The 22,297-nt window shown below is 32.0% G+C and overlaps 1 protein-coding gene across 3 annotated transcripts in view; it reads left to right on the top strand.

Moving 5' to 3' along the window:
• The window catches only part of LOC106669476 (forkhead box protein O), a 163,831-nt gene that overhangs the window by 1,478 nt on the left and 140,056 nt on the right, over window positions 1-22,297 (top strand). The window lies entirely within an intron of this gene.

Raw genomic sequence — 22,297 nt, 5'->3', positions numbered from 1 at the left:
CAATAAACAATCCAAAATAGAATAGAAAGAAGAAAACAAAAACGGAAAAAAAGCCGAATAAAATTTTTTTGCGAAATAAATCTAAAATACATTTAACATAATTTGTTAAAAAGTAAGTAGGTGTTCATTGAAAATCAAAAAATGACAATTTGAACTTTGAAAAATTATTCATTCCCTTATGGCCAGTTTGGAAAAACAAGTTTTTGGTATTATTGCTCTAAGAAAATAAGGCCAAATTACAAATGCCTAAAATGCAATTATTATTAGACAAAATTTAATCGTGTTTGTAACATTTCAAATTATTGCTGGACATTTTTTAATTTGACTTTGAACGATTTAATCTTACTGGCCGGAACCGCGACGCGGATGCAGAGGCAGTTTCTAAACTGGTCTTAACACAAAATATTTGTATTTCGATTTTCTTCACTGTGCAGTCGAAAATAACCATAAGTGTTAGATATCTAAAAATATTCTGAACCGATTAGAAATCCAATAGAACAAAAAAAAAATTAATTAAGAAACGAGGCATAAGGACCGTGGAATTAAATTTTGTACGAGCGTCTTTTTGATTCAGCCTGGTTCTCCGCACAAAATGGAACGCCTTAGGAAAGCGGCAGCCAAATTTGACTCCCTAGGTGGAAAAATTATAGCGATTTTACACCAAAACCCATTTAGATAACGCTGATGGATTATTTAAAAATTATTTTTCAAGAAAAGGCTAATTATTCTTGACAGATACCTACTACAAGGTAAATATTTTATACCAAGCGCCGAAAATGAGGTTGAAATGAAAAGAAGATTTTCCATTTTTCAAAGTGATAAGGTTTATAAAAAAAAATTAAATGAATACTTCGAGCATAATAAAAATAAAATTTGAAAGAAAACAGTTACAGTTGATGCTCTAAGTTGAAACAACTTCAAAGCGCTTTAGAATTCTATAATGTCGAAAAGCTATCTCTTATAATTTTCGTATAGGGAATTTTTTTGTCATTAAGTGAAAATGATATTATTTTGTCTAAAACAACACATTTTTCAGTCTTTGGATAAAAAAATACTTTTTATAATTTTGTCACAAAGTGCACTAGGTGATTTTTCAAAAATAGATCCCATAAAAAGAAAATGTCAAATTGCGATTATTCTGAATAAATAGAGAGAAAATTCGCTTAAGTATTTTTGGTATTGCATGCATGCTGAATTTGATCGCTTAAATATCAAATTTTGCAAATTCTTCACCGAACGAGTTTATCCGGTTGGCGCCTATCTCTCCAAAATCTATAATTGATACCATATATAATCGCATTTTTCAAACTTGTTTTACATAAAAACACACAAGTAATGAAATACTAGAGTGAATTGTAATAGAAAAATGAAGAAGAACTGTACATTGTTGTACATGTTTGAACATATGAGACTAAGCAAATAAAAGAGCTATCTCTTTGTTTAATGAATTTCGTGTTTCTGTTGAGCGTTGGCCTTCATTTAAAGGGCCAGTTTTTTAATTTAATTTGTAACATTATACTTAGAGAAATACTATTGTGTTCATTGACAGGTAGAAATAAAGGCTCTTGTATGCATGTCTTTAAAAAAAATTAAATATTTTAGTATTTTTCATTTATAACCGGAAGTAAAACAATAAAAATATTACGGACGTGTTCATAACAGGAACCAATGATTTTTGCACATTTTTGTCTAAACGTTTTTCAAATTTTCACTTAAAAATTAATTAATTTTTTAATATTTCTCAATTAAACGGATTAGTTAGATGTTCCATATAAAAAAAGATAAAGCAACATCCAAGACTAATTTAATAGCCTCACAATTTGGAATATGGTTCAATACAATATGTTAGTATATGAATAAACATGTAAATATCATTTTGCAACTTTTTATCATCTATGTAATAAGCATAAAATCTTTATATACTTGGTGATATTTATTTCGTAAGTCTGACTTCATAAATTTTTCATTTTAGAGTGAATTTGTTATTTTATAAGAGGGTTATACAGATATTCCAAGGGAAAAAATGAGAAGATTTTGCGAAAAACGTTTTTAATTTTATTGCGAATTTAATTTATTATCTGGTTATGCGATTTATTATGACGACAAAGGGAAGTTTACGGCTTATATTGTAAAGTAGAAAAATCCTCCAGGTATCAACACATATTTTTAATTGTACATTTTGTATATTAAGAATACTTGATAATTAGTTGTGAATTATTATAAAAAAGTAGCTGTTACAATGAAGTATTCTCTATCGGTAAGTTTTTTGAACAAATAAAATTAACTAACGACAAATCGTGGTGTCAGATCAATGTCTCAAGTTTACGGCATCCTTAAAATAGAAAAAAAAAAAAAATTAAAAAGTACAATGTGTTCATTTAAGACTTTAAGAGTTTCACGTGGAATGGTTGGAGGCGTCCAAAGGACACAATACAACTTAGAAAATGAATTATTGTTCGCTTTAAAAAATATGAATGTAAAACCATAAAAATAAATTTAAAATAAACTCCCGCTAAATACCATATTTTAAATTTACGCCTGGAATCGTAGGAGTTAGTTTAGAAATATTTTATAGTTTATACATTTATATTTTGTTAAGATTGAATTGCATTGTTACAACATGTAGTTTGAAGTTTATTGTAGTTTAGACTTTTATTTTTAGTTGCTGTCACATAATTAATTATTTTTATTAGAATTATCTAGTTGACAAATATTTAGCTATTATTTTACCCATTTTTTTATAATTCAACTTTTAGGTATTCGCGGTTGTTTTAATATAAATCTGAATGACCAGTAAAAAAGTAACGCAATTTTGTGCCATTCCTTCACATGAATCAGTCACTGAAGCTTCCAGAAAAACAGAAAAGAGGAAGAAAGGTAAACAGCCTTTTTGGAACAATAGTTGATTTTTTTACTGGTCGATATCAGTTTCTTTAGAACGCGCGTTAGTAAGAATTCGAGGGTAGCAGTTTGTTTGTAAACAATGAATAACTTTGTTGATAAGCAAAGAGCGATCCATTAACTTGGCGTTTGTAATATCAAAACGGATGAGTCGTTTTCGCTAAGCTTCGTTTCAAAACTCCATTCCTATAACCTCATAATGAAAATTATTTATACGATGTAATTAATTATCCTCGTTTTATTATTATTATTTGATTTAATGTTATCAGTTAAATGTCGAGGTATGTAGGAAATTTAATTTGTTTTTTTGGTCGCTTCTGGTCATCTTGGTCTACCTATCCTTGCTGTTTTGGAGAGACGATTTTAGAAATTGATCGATCTTCAAATAGATTCCACGTGTATAAAAGAAAAGTACATTTACAGAAACATGTTTTTCACTTACATCTTGTTTCATTTAATTAATCAAATTGTAACACCTTTGAAGGATTTGTATACGAAGGGTCAGAAAACATCATTACTACTTTTTTTTTTCAAATTAACTACTTTTTATGTTCAAGAAAATATAAAATTGAGAGATTTCTCCTTGAAAATCGAGGAAGTGGTGAACCTGTAGTTTGGTCGTTTCCGGTCATTTCAGCATTTTCAGTGGTTGATCAGGGTTATAAGTATGGCGGGGCATACTTCAGTTCGGTTTGTATGAAGTTCAATGCTTTTAGTTTGAATCATTAATGTTTTATTACTAATTATAACGCACATAACTATACCAGAAACGACTGATTTTAGTTAATTAGATTCTGTATGTATTTTACTAATTGTTCTCTTTTCAAATAATGAAACGTTTTTTAGAGAAAAAGATTTTAAAAATATTGACTTAACAAAGACCGATTGAATTTGTATGGGATAACATTATTGTAATATCGGTCAAGTGACCTCACCCCGCTCCTAATTTTTTAGTCATGTATGCTTAAACAGATTTGTAAGGGCACATCTGATCTTGTTCCTTGGGATCAAGAACCTCCAACTACGTTCTTTCTTTTCCTCCAAGAAGATTTTAAACGAAGAAAGATAATCAAGGGACACCTTAACTTTAGTCTTTTATATCCGTGTGTGAAATTTATGAATTGAACGATTTATACAGAAGTTTATACGAAGGTGTATTAAAATGTTGATTGATGTGGCATAATTAGTTCACTCGTCATTGATAAGGTCACGACATCCTCTAAAGTTCAAATAGATTTCCAATGCTAATTAATTACACCCTCGAGGATACTAGACATATGCTAAAAGGTTTCCAGTAGGAATGATAAAAAAACACTTATGATATCCAATTGGCCCGCATTCAAGTCTAAATGGAATTCCTTCATAAAAAATACTGCATTCAATCATGATTTACAACTCATTTTAAAAAAGACCCCTTAGTATAAAGGCGGTATAAATTTCATACAATTTTATATATCTTATGTTCTCTATCTTTAAGCCTAACTACGTTCCTAGGGAAAATTGGAGGCTGCGAAACTTTCAATTTATATAGTTTTTTCTTCTCCATATGAGAATATCTGTGTAATCATTTCGCCGAAGGAAGCCGGTGGATTAAACATTTTTACAGTTATGTTGGAGACTTTAAATGTATGATTAACCGTCGAATGCGATTCGGTTAGAGGCAAATTGCACACTTTGAAAGTTCTACGTAGTAATAAAATACAATTATGGATTTGTCAATCATTATAACAATCTCATAGCTACTGGAATTCCGGATTAACAAGTTGCAATGATCTCGTACCGATATTTAATCCGCAATTTTTCAAAGGGAGAATTCTTTTATGGTCAACTTTCTCCTATCACGACCCGAATAGCAGAATCTTGTAGTACGAGTTAAAAGAAAATTTGACGCCTGAGGTTTTTCCTTATATTTTTTAAAAAATAGAATAGATAAAATAATAGCACAGAGTTGGAGTATAGGTATCCTTCAGAAAATGATCTGAGGAAGGGCTACCAACACAATTAACACACACATTTTCAGTACTCTTTTCTTTTTGAAATCGAAATTGTTTACAATTAATAATATGCAATTAATTATACTTTTTATCTAAGGTCTTGGTTGAGGTGAAAAAGGTAGCATTACAAGCGGGATTCGAACCCACGACCTTCGGCTCAATACGCCGCTGCTCTAATCACTGAGATGGTTGGGCCGAGTGGATCAGTCACAATAGCGTTAGAGTAGCTGCATATCGAGCCGAAGTTCGTGGGTTCGATTCCCACTTTTGATGCTAGTTTTTTTCCTCTCAACCAAGACCTTAGATAAAAAGTTAATTAATTACATTAATTAAAATGGTCAATTATGACTGCTAAGTACATATATGTATTAATAATATTATTTTTTAGTAAAAAAGAAAGAAGTCCAGTTTTAATTATTGTTTTTTAATTATTTTAATTTTTGCAAACATAGACAAGAACGAAACAGGCCTGTAATTTTGTTTATTTGTGATATCTTCTTTTGTATGGATAGGTATCAAAACAGCGAGTTTAACACCTTTTGGGTTTCTTCTCAATCCTCTTCTTTAACAAGTGATTCAATGTTTAGCTTTTTTAAATAAATTGTGGACAAAATTATGATCATTAATTGTTTTCTCTACTTTATTGTCTAGAGATAACATACATAGGTCAGTAATCTCGAGATTATAAATATTGGAAATTAAATCAAATTTGCGAGGATAATCAAAGCGAACGAGTAAATGATCAATACAAGTTGATGATCGCTCAGTAATTCTCGTGGGCTTATTAACAAGGCTTTTTAAGCCCTATGAATTTAGAACATTGATATATGAAATTTCAATTTAAAATATTAATATTTATGGCACCTATAATAATTAAATTCCCTTTAATATTCTTCAACAATTTGTCGAGTTCAATGATAAAAGAAAGAATGGGAACCGGCATGTTTCTGTATATACCCAATATGGTGATAGGGGTGTCATTAAAACAAAAAGTTACTAAGCCCCAGCAATTTTTATATGAATCTGTCTACATACTATATTTTAATTAGCAAAAAGACACCCGCCCTTTTTTCAGACTCACATTGGAAACAAAAAATATATCCTATTAAATAGAGAGAAATTTTAGATAAAATAATTATATCTGGGAGGACAAGAAAATTACTGTTTAGTTCTGCTAATAGAATATGAAATTTATTTCTAATAGTTACGTTCTGGTGCACTAAATCTTTGTTATGAAATAGACTTAAGACCTATAAAAAGATTTGTCTGAAGTAATATTATATGTTATTTTTTAAAATAAGGATAATAACTACATAGATGATTAAACTAAAATAAAAGTTTCTAACCCAGGAAAAAGTTATTATTTACAATTTCTGAATGTCTCTCATAGAAGTAACCGCGCATGTAACAATATCGTCAGTTTTCCTCATTAAAATTTTCCCTCCGCGAAGCGAGAGATTGTTATAATTTATCTCGTAACATCTCTCCCAGCTTTAAACACACTACGGCGTGCTGGGCAAAGGCACTTCTCATTGAAGAACACGTGTACGTCAAAGGGAGGGTGGAGATCCATAAGGTGGAGAGTTGATCTCTCTTCACTCGATGCTTCTGCAACCATTCATCTTTCATAAATCTTCTAAGGAAACGAACTACAATCGACAATGCAGTAGAGTTCCCTACTTTCGAACTTATTCTATAATAGTAGTTGAGATCGGTTTCAGTGATTTCTAAATTTAACGAGATACCAACTTTGTTCAAAAGATCAAATACGTTTCGTTAGAAACGGTAGGCAGACCATGGATTTCCAAAGAATTGGAAAGCATACTTTGCTCGGAATCATCTCTTTTTTTATACCATATCATCAAATTTTTTCATACGTGAAGAATTTTCTAGTTCCAAGCTTTCGATCTTCTTATAAGAAGCGTCTAGTTTTAATGTCTGTTCTTCCATTTGTTTGGTGGTTTTCTCCAATTTTTCGTAAAGTTTGTCGATGGAATTGCCTTTTTTCTCACTTATTTTAATTGAGTCTTTAAATCATTAAGAATATTGACCAGCTGACTGGAATGACTTTGATCTTGACCAACTTCCTTCGCTGGGATTTTTATTGAAGGGATCACTTAGGCATTGTCGTCGTTTTAGCGAACGATCGGAAAAGCGAAAGTTTTGTTTATGCGCTTAGATGAAGTCGCTATCTCTTTGGCCAAAGGTTGCTGGAGGCACTGACCGTGAAATATGAGAGCGCAGACATCGCAAGACTAACAGAATTGTATTTCGCACGAAACGACCGCAGATTTTACACTGACTCATAGTGGTGAATTGTGTAATCACAGTACACTTGAATAGGAATAATTTACGAGGTTTTATACACTGTTTTTACGCCACTAAAACTCTTAATCCTGTCGAGTGATCCTTCCCCTTCAACTAACATAACTCGATATGCTTTTAGTGTTGGCATACATTAGTCAAACTTTGATTAAGTACGAATACCAATTGATGGATAACTGTTTGGAAATAAATTCACGCTGAAACAAAACGCTTTGTAATTTATTTGTGTACATTAGGTCAACTTTGAATATGAAATTCAAATAGGGCCGACTATATTCGATACCCATGAAATTCGTATCGTGACTTTGTAAAATGTCCCCCTTCGTTCTGATTGCTTACGAAACGTGGCTAATGAGTGCCAAGGTAAGAATAGAGCGTCGCAGCCGTCCAGCATTTACGGGCGTTATGCTGATTTTCTCACACGTCTCGAAAAAAATTGGAAATAATTAAATTTAACTAAGTAAAATTTAACTGAAGTTGTATAAATTTATTTTCCTTTTTAATTTTCAGAGCACACTTTACCGGTTCATTTCTGTCGTAGAACTAGAAATTTACTACCGCAATATTCAAAGAAGTAGCTGGCTTGAGCAATTTCATACTAAGTACGATAGAATGTTAAGGATGGTTATGGTTATGTTGAATGTCGTCATGATATAATCTTCTTCAGTGTTAATTACAGTTGTATATCCTATAAAAATCTTGTTGTTGTTTCAAGTACTAAAATATATATTATGTTAGTAAAATTACATAACTGTACTTACCAGTGGTCTTCCCAACAAGGTGTATCCTTTTATTCATTTCTCTCTCTCTCTCTAAGGTTTCAGTCTAGTCAATTATAACCTCATTACATTATTTCTACATTTTCTTTTTTATATAAGTCTATAATATTATTATATTCTGCACATTTTTTCACAACTTTTTGCCAATTTACATTATTTTTTATAGATATTTACGTATAGATTTTTCTAACAAATTTAATCTGATCTCATGTTTTCTTTTCGTGTTTGTTACAATTTACGTGTTGTGAAAGACCTGTGTCTTTACTCTTCTTGTTATGCTGTTAGGATGTTGGTAAAATGTATTTTTTAACGATTGACATATTTTTCTTACATATGTCTGTATGAACTATAAATATCTATAGTAATATTGTAAATTTGTAAAAAGATAAAGAAAAAAAGGTTTTGAACAATATAATAATATTGTATAGACATATATAAAAAAAGAGAATGTAAAAAAATAAACAAAAAGTAATGAGGTCATAATTGATAATATATTGATACCTTAGAGAGATAAATGAATAAAAGGTTATACATTGTTGGGAAGAATACTGGTATGTACAGTTTAATTTTACTTATATAATATATTTTAATACTAGAAAAAATGCAAACAAAAACATTTTTATAGGTTATACAAAAGTAATTTGAAGGGCTCATGTCATGATGTCGAAAACGTTAAAAAAAAGTTCGTGCTGCAGTATATTGTTCAACATTCTACAGTACGTAGAATGAAATTTCTCAAACCAACTACTTCTTTGAGTATTTGGGTAGTATATTTTCTAGCTCTACGACAGAAATATACCGGTAAAGTGTGCTATGAAAATTGAAAAGAAAAATAAATTTATACAACTTCATATATATTTTTTGTGCTTTTGAATAATGATAGAAACAAAGTTATATGATTTCCTTTGCAATTTTTTCTCTCTTTTTTTTCAACATCCTACATTACAAGTGATAGAATTATAGAGTAATCAGCAAAACATTTAAATAGTATTTAAAAAAAAAGATTTAAATTGCATACTATGTACGTCTATAATGCTGTACCTTTAGTAACTTTTGATTCTTTTATACAATCAGAATTAAAAGTTTATTGTTTATAAAGGCCGATCTGCCTATTCTTCCGTTTTATTTAGCTGGACAACAGCCACAGGAAGGCCAAGTTTAATAATGCATTAAATATGTGTATTTAACGCCATATGGGCACTACTTAGAGATTACTGAAGTGAATAAAAAGTAAAAGGAATGTTTTATTTTGTGCCGACCTTTACCGTTGTATAACTTGGGCATAACTCTTCGTTTCTTTTTATAATATTCCCTGTTTCGAAATCCCTACAATATTTTATTTAACAAGATCCTTTTGTAAACCTCCGTAACGCCATCCTTCTATCTCGCTATTTCTACACTTAGCGTCCTCGACCTTAGAGCCGTATTAATAGAAATTATGACTGGACGTCGAAGGTTAATACCCGCTCCAGATTCCTAAATAAATTTTGGTTGTCTTAAAAAAAATCAGAATTTTTCTTTATATGTTCTACAGTGTTGGCCCGATTCTTGCAAGAGTCGAAACTGAGAATATATTATATTCCGTCACATTTTGATGATGTACTTTGTCTGTGACGATCCACGTGACAAACCTGTATAATTTTTAGGAGCAGTTTTCTTTTATTTTTATTTATTTATTCTTTTAAATTTTACTTATGCGCAAATAATATTTATAAATTTATTGTTAATTCTCAGTATGAATTAATCCATGAGGACTTGTAATTCGAAAAGGCAGTTTTTTTTATTTAATGGGGTCGAACCGTCGCGGTGAAACGTGACGATATCTCAAATCCGATTGAAACTGAAATTAATAAGACTGGAGGTAGGTTGACAATGGACTTTAGGAGGTGGTCAGTGAAGTAGATTTCTCCAAATACCAACTCGACCCCGCCCAATGGCCAACTTTCATCCTCCACACGTATTCAACCGTTTTGTCGAATATATTTTGCTATATTCATTTAATTTTAAGCAATTGAGATTTGAGTATTTGCAACGATTGATCAATGAGGTTAATTGAAAAAAAGGCCTTTTTTATTGTATAATTCTAATTTTTGTTTGTTGAATTACTTCATAACGTGTACAAAAATCTAGAGGACTTTTAAATTTCAAAATGATCCTACATTGTTGCGCTATTTGCTCTGTTTATTAAACACTACATTTCTAAGTGTAGCTGTTAATATATATTTTTAGTTATGATTTAGCATGAAGAGGATAATGTCTGTAAAAACTTTCCACTGTGTTAATTTATGTGCCGTTTTAATTTTCCATCCTATTTGGCGATATTTTTGTTTGATTTATGGCTCGGTGCCTTGCGAAGAAGGCAATTTCATTCTTATTAAACAGGTTCGTCATAGACCAATTGTGAAGTAATGGCTTTTACAATTCACGTTTTTTATGGCTATTAAAATTTATTAATCAGTCTTTTATCTTTATCAGCCAGCTATTTTTACTGTTCATGGAAATTTTTGAAATATATTGGAGACATTTGAGCAAACAGCGATTTAGTTTTTAAGAAACTGCCTGTTCCAAATGTTCGAAATTTTTTTTTTAAAGGATGAAATATAAAAAAAGGCTCAATGTAAGAAAATGTATATAGGTGAATGGAAACTTCCTCGAGAGAGGGTATCTGATTTATATTATAGAACCGGTTCAAAGAAATTCAAGGCGCCTAGCGTCTTTAGACGCCGTTGGCTGAAAAATTTTATGGCTATCTCAGTGGAGCAGACGCCTTAGGAAAACGCGAACACTCCGAAATGAGATTCTTCGGATTAGCACAGCTAGGAAGAACTGATAAACCGTCTGGATTTGCTAACGACCTTTCAAAAGAGTGTCCTTGTATCTTAATGGCCGACGATTGTAATTTTAGATTTGAAACCTCATCTCGTGAAAAACGACGGAAAATTTGTATTAGAATCTTAAAGACCACCTGTTACCCCTGGGGGGTTTTTCTAAATTTTTCTGTTTGTCCAAATACGAGTCCAATTATGAAAGGTCGCATATTGGCGGGGAGTTCGCCTAATAAGTGAACACAGGTGTCCTCCAAACAATGATATTGGTACGACGGAGAATTCTAATAAGACCTACCAATAACTCAACTCCATTGCCCTATCGGCTTCTCATGCATCCACTGTTTGCTGTCATCCTACTAGAATCGAATAGTTTTTTCAACATTCAACCGAACTTCCTTTTCTTTTCTATTCTAAATTTATTTTTTTGTACAGAATTTTATTGTGTGGAACCAACCTTATGACGATGAAAAGTGTAGCGTCTTTGAATTGTGAAAATTATGTTGCATTATCTTTGGAAGTTCAATATTGCATAATTTTATTGCCCTACTTTGCCCAATTACTTCTGTATTTTTTATTGAAGCAATTTAAGTTTATTCGTTCTGGCACGGTATTTCCTGAAACATTTTCTGCTTATAATCGATTCGCAATTTAGCCTCTTCGAATAATGCGTTTAAAAGTAGATTCAGCGTTAATTTATGAATTTTATCGTTTTACTTTCCTTTGCTAGCTAATAAACTCATTTCATCGCCGTTTCTCGCATTTTTAACTGACAATTTATTAAGAAAAGTTATTCGAATAGAGAGGTTCCACGGCTGCTGCGAGTTCGAATAAGTTGTAGTCACTTTATAAAACGTCCAGTAGTTTTTTTATGAGATGTAACAGATGAACATTCCCATGCTTGCTTGATGAAATTGGACTCGCCGCGCCCCTCCAAGGATTTCTTCGCGATGACATTTTTCCACTTGTTTAATAGGTCAATAGCCGTCAGTCTGATTTGATTTTTTTTCTAGTGGTCATAAAGCTTCAAGGTTTATATTGTAAAGATGAATAAAATAATGTACTGGTTATTACTTTGAAAGTATACTTGTTCAATATAGCGTGAAAGTATCGTTTTTAAAAATTTTCTTTTCATCCAATTAACTAATGATAACCAATATTTATTAATTTACTTGGTTGAAATCGAAAAATGGATGTAAGTATTATAATATTTTCATCTTTTGCTCTAACACAGCAAAACAAGAAAGAAAACAGTGCAGACAAAACGATTATTTTTCAAATAGAAACACACATTTTAAAAGTACATACTATCAAGTAAGTAAAGTACATACTTCTTCTTTGAACACTGAAATTGCAAGAATTCGTTTTTTTACATTGTTATTTGTCCTGACTAAGTTTAGGCAAAAACTCAGCCCATGTTACTTTTATGAGCGAGCGCGTTATCGATGACATTCCGGATTTAGAGTTTGGGGATTTCACACGACCTGAGGAAAACTTTATTTATGCTCGCTCAGAGGGGTTGGACGAGGGAAAGCTGTCCTTGACTATTATCGTCTTCACTTTCACTTATGGGCCTTGTCCAGTATTTGTATTTTCGCAACCAACCCCCATTTTAGCAGCCCTTCGTTTTCTTTTTCCTTTGCACAACATTGTCGTAACCCTCGGCCGGAAGTGGGAGAAAATCTGTTACGACATGATAGACTGATTTATTTTCGAAATACATTTTATTGAGCATGTTTTTAGTTATTATTTGATGTCACAGTACGCCGAAATATGTAGTCATACAGCATATTATTGCAAGTTTAAATTGTATATTGACTATTGACAATCATAATTAAGTTTAATAATGCGTGCAGGTTCCTCAAAGGAAAAATAGATAATTGTCGAAATGAAAGATTATTTTCGTTTGGTCTGAAAATCATAACTTCACAAAATGTATTTAGAAATGTGAAACCTCATGTTTGAAAAATATATAGTACAAGAATAGTCATTTAATATAATAATTATTTTAATAATAATCATATCCTCAGATGTTGACATACAGACTGGAAGGAATTTTTGCAAGCTGCGAATAATCTGCAAATGAGTTAGTTTTTGATATTGCCATCCCTTCGGGAAAAAACCCATAAAAATTGTTAAGTCCGAATTATATTTCTAAAAACGTAAAATTTAAGGGCTAATTCTTTTAATTGGGTTAGATTATGATTCGCCTGTAAGAAGAGAGATAACTGTGAGCAAATTTCCCATCAGACTTTTTTTTAACGATTGAGGGGTCGCAAGGTCTAAGGGCTTCAAGTTGAAAGGACGCTGCAGTTGCCTTGGATACGGCCTTTAACAAGCGGGTTCTGTAGTCAACAGGCTTTCTAGTTATTTGAATTTAACAGATATTTTAGATTGTCTTTGTAAAGATTTAAAAAAAATTTCAATTAATTTATTACTAAATCTGTTGAAATTGTTGTAAAAGTTTTTAAAACACCACCACAAGAAGGTGCATTTTAAAAAGTTTCACACAAAAGTTTATCACATCATACAATATTGATTTACGCCCAACTATACGGGTTTTTTTACAATAATTCTCAATTCAAATTGTCAATGAAAATTCTTAGAAAAAATTACATGGACAAGAATTCGACATCGTAACGATCCAGGCTATCCAGTCAAATACGATTTAAAAGTAGCGTAACGAATCGATTGTTTTACAAGTACTATTTCGCAAAATAGCGTATATAATCCAAAAACCAATTAATCTATAACTTTAAGCAATATTAAATCATTATTTTCATCTTATAAGAATTTCATGTTCGTTTTATTTACAATTCGCTATCATTTTCTTTAGTACAGTACGTGCAGGGACTAATAATTTACATTTAGGCAGGAAGAAATGGGTGGATTTTAATTTGACGAGGATATCGTTTTCAGTAATTTATGGTTTTTCGGTCGCCACTTCGTGTTACGAAAGTGACATCTGTTTGTTCATCGTCCCTCTCTGTGCATATGCTTGCTTTTGAGCCAGAAGTACGCTGATACAGGAAAACGTCATCACTGACAACAACGATGATAAGTTATTTAGCTGAAATAATTTTGTATTTGTCATCTCTACACTTTACCTTTACAATTGTTCAAATGTTCTCATGGAAGGGAATTAGTTTGTGTATAATTTGCACGTTGCTTATGGCATTGAACTTCAACCCGGAGTACATCCTTGAACTAATTTCTTACGAAGTTATTTTTTTTTTCTGTGTATTGTTCAACAATTCGATTATCGTTTTATTGTTTTAATTGGCCTCTAAGTTCGTTCTAAGGGTGGGGGGTTAGAATTGAGATAAAAGAAGAAATTCAGCAAAATGGTTGTAGGACACCCAATAAAATTATAATCTTGTACGATTAATAATGTATAAATCACTTACCTAGGAGAAACTTATTCTACTCAAAACCTATAATTAGTGGCGTATAGGGGGTTATAAAAAGTTGTCTTCCCTGATGTGTAATTAATGAGGTAAGGCAGTTAGATGTTAGGTGTGAATATTAGGGCCCAGTTAATTTCCAAGGCTGTTCATCTCCAAGGTCTCTCTCCTATTATTAACAATTGTCTTTTGGTTCACAGTCAGTTTTCAAATCTAAATATTTAATTTCATGTTGAGTAAGTTATTAAGAAATAAAAATTTTTCTCACGTAGTAACGTTTTCCCTTCGGTATCGGATGGAACTTTTTTATATATTTTATTTTCAAGATAGTTGAAATGCCTCTGCCCCACGAAAAACAAAAATGATACTCACCGAAGCTTTTGAAAGAGACGAAGGCGAAGATAAAGACTGGGAAGTCATTAGAAACGAGGCCATTGTTCAAACAGTAATTAACAGTTTTATTCAACGCCAGCATACCAATGACATTTGGGAGCCTGTGACGCCAATTCATCGCATACGAGAGACTCATTGTTGAAATATATGTGATTATTGCACGGTTACTATTTAACTTTTTTTTTTATATTGAAGGTTTAAGTTAAGTATAGCAATTTTACATTCCGTTTGTAGTTATTTCCAAGATCTCATGGATGGCATCAAACAATCATCATTGTTAAAAATTATAAACTCTTATATAAACAAGATTATTTTAATGTCAGAAGTTGACCAACGATTTATGTTGTTCACCCTCAATGTTATATTTATTTAAATCATAGCAGGAAAAGTACCCACGCCAGAAAATATATGTATTTTACTGAGCTGGGTCCGTGTTTTTTGTTCGTTATCATATTTTGCAGTTTGGAATGTTTTATTTTGAAACTCACTCACCTCCAGATCACGGTCCCTGGATAAAATATGCTGGGCCATTTTAGGAATTTTGTACTTAAAGTGGTCCTTCTTTCGGTCTAGTACCAAAGGGCCAAGGAAGGTAGGGACGGACAATTGTAATCCTTAGGATTATTTCATTATTCTAACTGTTTCTAAATAATCTCCCTTTAGCTGGTTACTTTTCAATAATTAATGTAAAAATAAATAATTATAAATGATATCTTTCATGGAAATAAGTATCCAGCCTTAACTTATTTATCACAATTTTTCCGTATGTTTAGGAATAAATTTATGTTAAAACCTATTTGAGGTAGGTTTCCTTAGTTCCATCCCTCATCAGCTTACAAATGTACTCATGAATAATGCAAAAAATATAACTTTACAGTAAATCATTTATGGATTCTTATAGACAATTTTGAACGAAAAAATGTTTGGCCTGCAGACGTTTTCACTAAGCCAATAGCCGCGGGTGATCAATTAATTATGTCTCTTGAAATTTAGAATATTTAGGAGTAGTTCATTTTTTCCCCGAATGATTATTCAATGCATCCGCCTTGAAATTGTGTTGCATTTATGCTTTATTACTTCACGTTTTCGTCAGGCAGTTTGCAATATTTAGAAAACCCATGGCATTTTGCCACGAGTGAAACTTCTTGGCTTTTCGAATCGTTATTATTCGCTGTGAGTTTCGTTTATAATCATATTCTAGGTTTTGACAAAATTTGAAAAGCACGAACCTGATGAAAATGCGTGCATGAACGCCAGAAAACTTCGTAATAATCCAATTTTCGTACATATCTTTTGGGTATTGGATGAACAAAGTTAACATGATTTAATATCAACGGTTTTGAATTATTTTCTAACTACTTCTACATATTTTTGAAAAGTACGAATCACAATACATTTCAACACATTTTTCTAGCTATTTAACAGAAAAATAAGGAAGGAATTACTTGACATTTAACGAGCAATAAGAAAATTGAAGATCTTTTTTGAGTATTTATTATTTTTTTAAGCATAATCATTTCGTGATATAACACACGTCGGGAGATATTTCGTATCTGAAGACTTTTTTTTTAAATATCGATTTTATCAGAATCTTCATCTTTTTTCTTTTTTAAAACTCGTCATAATAACTTGAATATTGACAGATTTTTATTTAAATATTTATTATTGGAGGGGATAAATGGGTCTTAGCGAAAAAAAATCCATAAGAAGGGCTGGTCGAGGGATGGAGGAAGTGTGTAACAATAGGGAGTGATAGGGGTGGAGAAGTGGCGCCGCCCTGTCCTTGTCGCGACTTACAAGAGATCAGACCACCGCATAATATATGTAGGGAATTAAAGGTCTCCCACAAATAAAAAGATAAAGATTTAAAGTTTATTGATAAAGAACACATAAACAAAAGTAAAAGGATAACTAGTTAACATTAAAATACATTAGCGTAAAAAGAACCGTGTTCGTAGGACCGCGTGGTGGTAACAACTAAAACTGTCAGCTGGGGTCCAGATAGAGGGGAGAGACAGAGTTCCCGCCATGTAGGGCCTCCGTTGACGTAGTGGCGGTGAACATCCTACATATATATTAACAAGAGACCAGTAAATTCGCATTTTGCTTCGGTTAACTTATGATTCCTTTCTGAACAGAGTTTTCCCGATATATACGAGATCTTAGGTTATCCTTCTATTTAAAGAGATTGTAAACTTTCATCCGAGGGATGGATGTTCGGGATAAACTTGTACGGCGTTGTCGGCATTGTACCGTTTGGTTTACATTTGAAATAGAATCGGTAAAGCAAATGTTAAAACTAAAAAGTGATTTTTTATATATTTGTCATTGCATTTTATCTATCAATACTAGGGTACAAGTAATCTCCTTCGTAACTGCCCTACTCGTGTTACAAACTTTGTCAGTAGATTGTACATTCAAAAAGGAACCAAAAAAGTCGTAGTTAACTGTGGTCCGAATCTCACCAGTTTCGGAATTATTTCACTTTTCCTGATTTTTTAAGATTTCACGACCTTGGTTCAAATAAACAATGATAACAACAAAACGAAAAAGGTTTCGGACAAATCCATTGAAAACTGATTTAAATTTCCAATAAAATGTGATCAGTACTAAACTTGTAAACCTTCGTGAAATAAGTGTTTGTAGCGAGAACTGAAAAATAATTTCGCATTTAACCCACAAAACCCGTACATAAGATGCATATCAGCGTTTCCTTCATTAAAAATAGTAGCCATAGTGTTACCAAGATATCACGTAGATAACTAAAAACGTTTTGAAATTTAACTCTTTAAAAAAAAACCTTCAATAAATTCATTCAAAATATTCTTTTTTTTTTTTTAAATTTTAACACCTTACCAATCCGTCAGCTATGGTTTTTCCTTTCCTTCATCATTTTCTTCATCTTTGAAAAAAGTAATTAAAAAAGGAATTGCACCACTAAACAGGATAATAAACGTACTACTTTTTTTAAATTTGCTGGTCTCTATGTTTGGAAGTAGTAGTTTAGAATCACCATAGTAAGTTTTCAACTTTGAATTTTTTTCAAAGTTCTCGCTACTAAAACACTTATTTAACGTAGGGTTACAAGTTTAGTATTGATAACATCTTACGGAAAATTTAACGCAGTTTTTAATGGTATGGATTTGTCCAAAACCTTTTAGTTGAGGAGTTATCATTGTTTATTTGAAGCAAGGTCGAGAAATCTTAAAAAATCAGAAAAAGTGGAATAACTCCGAAACTGCTGAGTTTCGGACCATAGTTAATTAGTACTTTTTGGTTCCATTTTGAATGTAGAATCTACGGGCAAAGTTTGTAACACGAGTGGCCGAACACCCTGTATAGTCTGTTTCTGGTCATTTTGATCTGACCATCCTATCTGTTTTGGCCAGTCAAAAGGACTAAACTGAAGGCCCATCGCCTGTACATCCCATCCTCACAATTCATCTTCTTAAAAGTATAACAATTTCCCAACGATAATCTATAAAAGTATACTGTGATATGTAGTAATGATATTTATTGTAAAGGTTTGTCTGGACTGATGAGAAAATATCAGGTTTATACCTTATGAAATTATTTTACCACAAGTAAAACACAAGTCAGTTACACACTTTTCAGCACTTAAATATTTTAATGACCCTGGTCTATATTTATGTTGATGATTTTTTTTTTTAAATAGCAAAGATATTTCTCAAAAGATTAGCTATGTGATATTCAGAATTCTGAAAACCTCACTACGGATTTTATAGGATCATAAAGGATCTAAGCCTGAAACATCCTAGTCTTAACCGTCATTTCCATTTAAACTCTGTTTTAATTATGGTAAGCGGTTTTTCCGTGGAATTTCAAAGGTGAATGTTTTCATTTTCTCCTGAGATCTATTCCCACCCACAACAGATATTATTAACTTTTAATTTTATTGATTCGTAATAATATTTAATGTTTTACCAAAAAAAGAAATTGCATTGTAAATTTTGATAAATGGCATGATACAATTGTCAAAGAAGTGGCAGGATGTTATCAATAAAATACTTCATTGAATACGTGTTGTTGAATCAATATTTTGAACAAAAAGCCTACATTATTTTTTTTTATCAAACTGAATATAAATCATAAAATCTAGCGTCATTTCAAATCTTGATCCGATTACGTTGAATTTTGCGAAGTTAGTAACTGCGAACATTAAACTGCGCGTTTATTCGAAACCTCCAGTCATCCTGGAATACTTTTCTGAAAGAAATTCATCCGGTTTACAATAAGATGACGCAACGTGTAAATGCGCAGAAATCTTAATCTTATTTAGTCCAAAACTAATAATTTTCCGTGTTGTATGATTAATTTTCTATAAGCTAAGGAATGCCACGAAAATTTACTATACACCTTGAAAGGATTTCTTGACCATTTTTATATGTATGATTTTTTACGTTTACGTAACTATTTATGTATGTGTAGTATATAGACTTTCATTGAATATAATATAAAGTTAAAGTCATAGTGTAGATTTAAATATTTGTTCGTATTGCATTTCTTATTTTGAAGCGAAAAAACCCCTGTCTCAAATAACGCTATTTACTGTTTACTTTAGAGTTTGAGGTTTGCTCACTGTTTACAAACAATAGAATAAAGGTGAATGGTTGATGTTTATTTTTCTCCTCGCGAGATATGAAGGAATCTCTTGTATTTAAAAAGGAGGAATGAAGTTTTTAATCTTGCTGCTTCAGCTTTCCTTTTATTCTTGACTTTTTGTACGTGAGATTTTTATTTGGATTTTTTCCTTTCATAATTCCTCGTCCCGAAGGTCGCCATCTCATTTGAATTTCAAGTCGGACTACGTTTCCACTCTGAAGGAAAATTTTGCAGTCGTCACCTTTCGAACAAGTCGAGTTCGCATTTTTGTACCGACGAAATATCTTGTGCGATATGACATTTTTGTATGTGGAAATACTCCTGATTACCTAACAAGGTTATTGCTACCGTGTATTTAGAAAACTAATAACCGAAAACAAAAAACTAAAATGTTCATAGAAGTATTCAATGTTGACAAACTTTGAAAAAGTACATGTGACTCGAGAAAAGGATGTAAATTTTAAATTAATATTTTTAATGGTAAAAACCATTGTTTGTGGATACGTTAAATGTAATTATTTACACTATTTGTTCAATAGTAAATAAATTTCAAGTTTGATTCAACATGTCCCAATCAAATTGAACCTTTTCCAAACTGATTTCAACCCTTTGTAACTCAATTTGAAGCATTTTTCCTTCCCAATTCAATTTTTCCTATTTTAAATTAAATATTTTCAATTAGTCACACTCACCAATGATGATGGCGAGACGCCAAAACGCCGCGCCTAACGGATCGAAACATCGAGGATAGAAGCATAACAAAATTGACCTGGAATAAACAAAATACATTTGAAATTAGAATAAAAAAATTCAATAGCAGGAATTATGTATACTTAAATACAATAAAAATGCAATAGTATTTACATATAAATAACATGGAGTATAATTATTAGCATTTACTACTAAAGTTTAACTCAAAATTGTGAATGGTAAAAAGTACGTGAAAAGCGTTTTTTAAAGCATTTATTGTTATAACAGAAAATGCAGATTTTAAAATAGAAAATATTGAATTAGGAAAAGAAAAGTGATAAATTCATTTAGGAAAGATTGTCAAAAGATTAAATTTCATTTTGGGGTAGTTAGTTATTTAGTTGAAAACGTTAAAATAACGTGAAAATATTAAGTTGATTTGGAAAAGGTTAAAAGTGCCATAAACCATTTATTGGCGCCATCAAAAGTCCGAAATTCCACCCAAGCTTCGTTCAAGTTACCAGTTTAAGTTTTTTAAGGAAATTCTTCTCAAAATTTATTCAAAAAGGAAACACCCGTACGAGAAAAAGTTGAATTGAAACTAAGATTCTCAGATTATGATTTTGATGAAATACTCGACCGTCCTATATAGAATAGTTCGATTCGAAAACATTATGTTTTGATTTGTACAATGGGGTAAAATGTAATATAACTATAAATACTGTGTGGTATATTAGATTTTATACCATTGTAAAAACTGCAGTCAAATTTTTCCTGGGAAGTACATATTTTTTAATATTGCCAAGTTGGAACTATTTTTCATCAGTGACGAAAACAGATTTTATGATATTTGGGAATTGTTTGTTAATTTTTATGGTGGAATAGTAGTAGTCTGAATCGCTGTTTAACTTCTATTTCGGACAAAAGTTGACTGGCTAATGTCACCATTATTTTGTCTTAAAACTGGGTGTTGCAGTGTTTAAAATATGTCTCAATGTTGCACCACCCATTCCTCGGATATTCCTTCTGCGACATAAATTTGAAGGGAGTAAAGATCCCGACCGCGTTCGCCTATCCTATTGGAAGTTAATTAATCAGCGATGAGGAGCTGTGACGTCAGGTTTAGCCTTGGCTTCCTTATCATCCCCCTCTGTCGCCCACCGACGTTTCGGATTAAAAACGAATTAATAAAAATATTCAATATTCTTTTCTCTCCTTCATTCTCACCGTCGGGTTGGGGGTCCAGAGGGAATTCGGCTCTGGAAATCCAGGAATTTGACAACCAGGAGAAAGAGCGACGCTGATAAAAGACGCATTTCGTTTGCTTAATTTCACACAGCTCGTGTAAAATGAATAGGTTGTTTCTTGTGCCATTAAGGTGTAAAATGGCCCGGAATATGAGAAGGGAGCTGTAATGTGGGCACACTTGTTGAACTGTGAATTTCCGCCTATCTGCTTGACCCCTTTCCTCTGTCCTCCTCCACTCTTTTTTCCTCTACAAACTGTATTCCATATTTTTATTCCCTTTCTGTAATAAACGGTCGGACCCGACCGACGAACTTCAACCCTTTGATAGCACTTCAATTTATTAAGCTCCTGGCGTAAAAGAATGGAAATGTTTATAAAATTCATAATACAAAATTTAATAATTTTTGTCCCCTTTCAATAAATACATATCGTAGAAAGACAAATTTAAAAAATTCAGGAAAAATAAAGATAAAGGTTGAAAAAGAAAAAAGGGACATTGATAATAAAATCATAAAGGAAATGCTTTGAAGATTATCCGGAGATAATTACTCCAAAAAATTTCATTTCATTTTTTAATTACACTTTTTATCATTTTCTAATGGCGTTTTGTTTTATATAATATAAAACACAGAGGGGAAAAATAGCAAGAATAAACGGGGAACACACCCCAACGCAATGCGACGCGACGTGCCCCAACGCCACCCAACTGCTTGTCAGACGTTAGTGTGCACATCTGTTTGATGCAAGCACACGCCACGCGACAGGCAGTGTATATCACAGCAGCATTCCTAAATGGATAGCCCTGAGGAAGAAATGTGAGCAGCGGCGATTTGCTTGCTTTCAACGGCGAACAGAAAAACTTGGGTTCATGAACCTCACTAGAGGTGTGTCTAGCGAATATCATAGGATAATTTCTACTATACAGGGTGTTCCGCTACTCGTGTTACAAACTTTGCCAGTAGATTCTACATTCAAAATGGAACCAAAAAGTCCTAATTAACTATGGTCCGAACCTCAACAGTTTCGGAATTATTCCACTTTTTCTGATTTTTAAGATTTCACGACCTTGCTTAAAATAAACAGTGATAACTCCAAAACTAAAACGTTATGGACAC

This window comes from Cimex lectularius, unplaced genomic scaffold (assembly GCF_000648675.2).
Source record: "Cimex lectularius strain Harlan isolate CLEC.00 unplaced genomic scaffold, Clec_2.1 scaffold113, whole genome shotgun sequence".
Taxonomy (NCBI): domain Eukaryota; kingdom Metazoa; phylum Arthropoda; class Insecta; order Hemiptera; family Cimicidae; genus Cimex; species Cimex lectularius.
The sequence above is the reverse complement of the archived record's forward strand: the minus strand, read 5'-3'. Positions and strand labels throughout refer to the sequence as shown.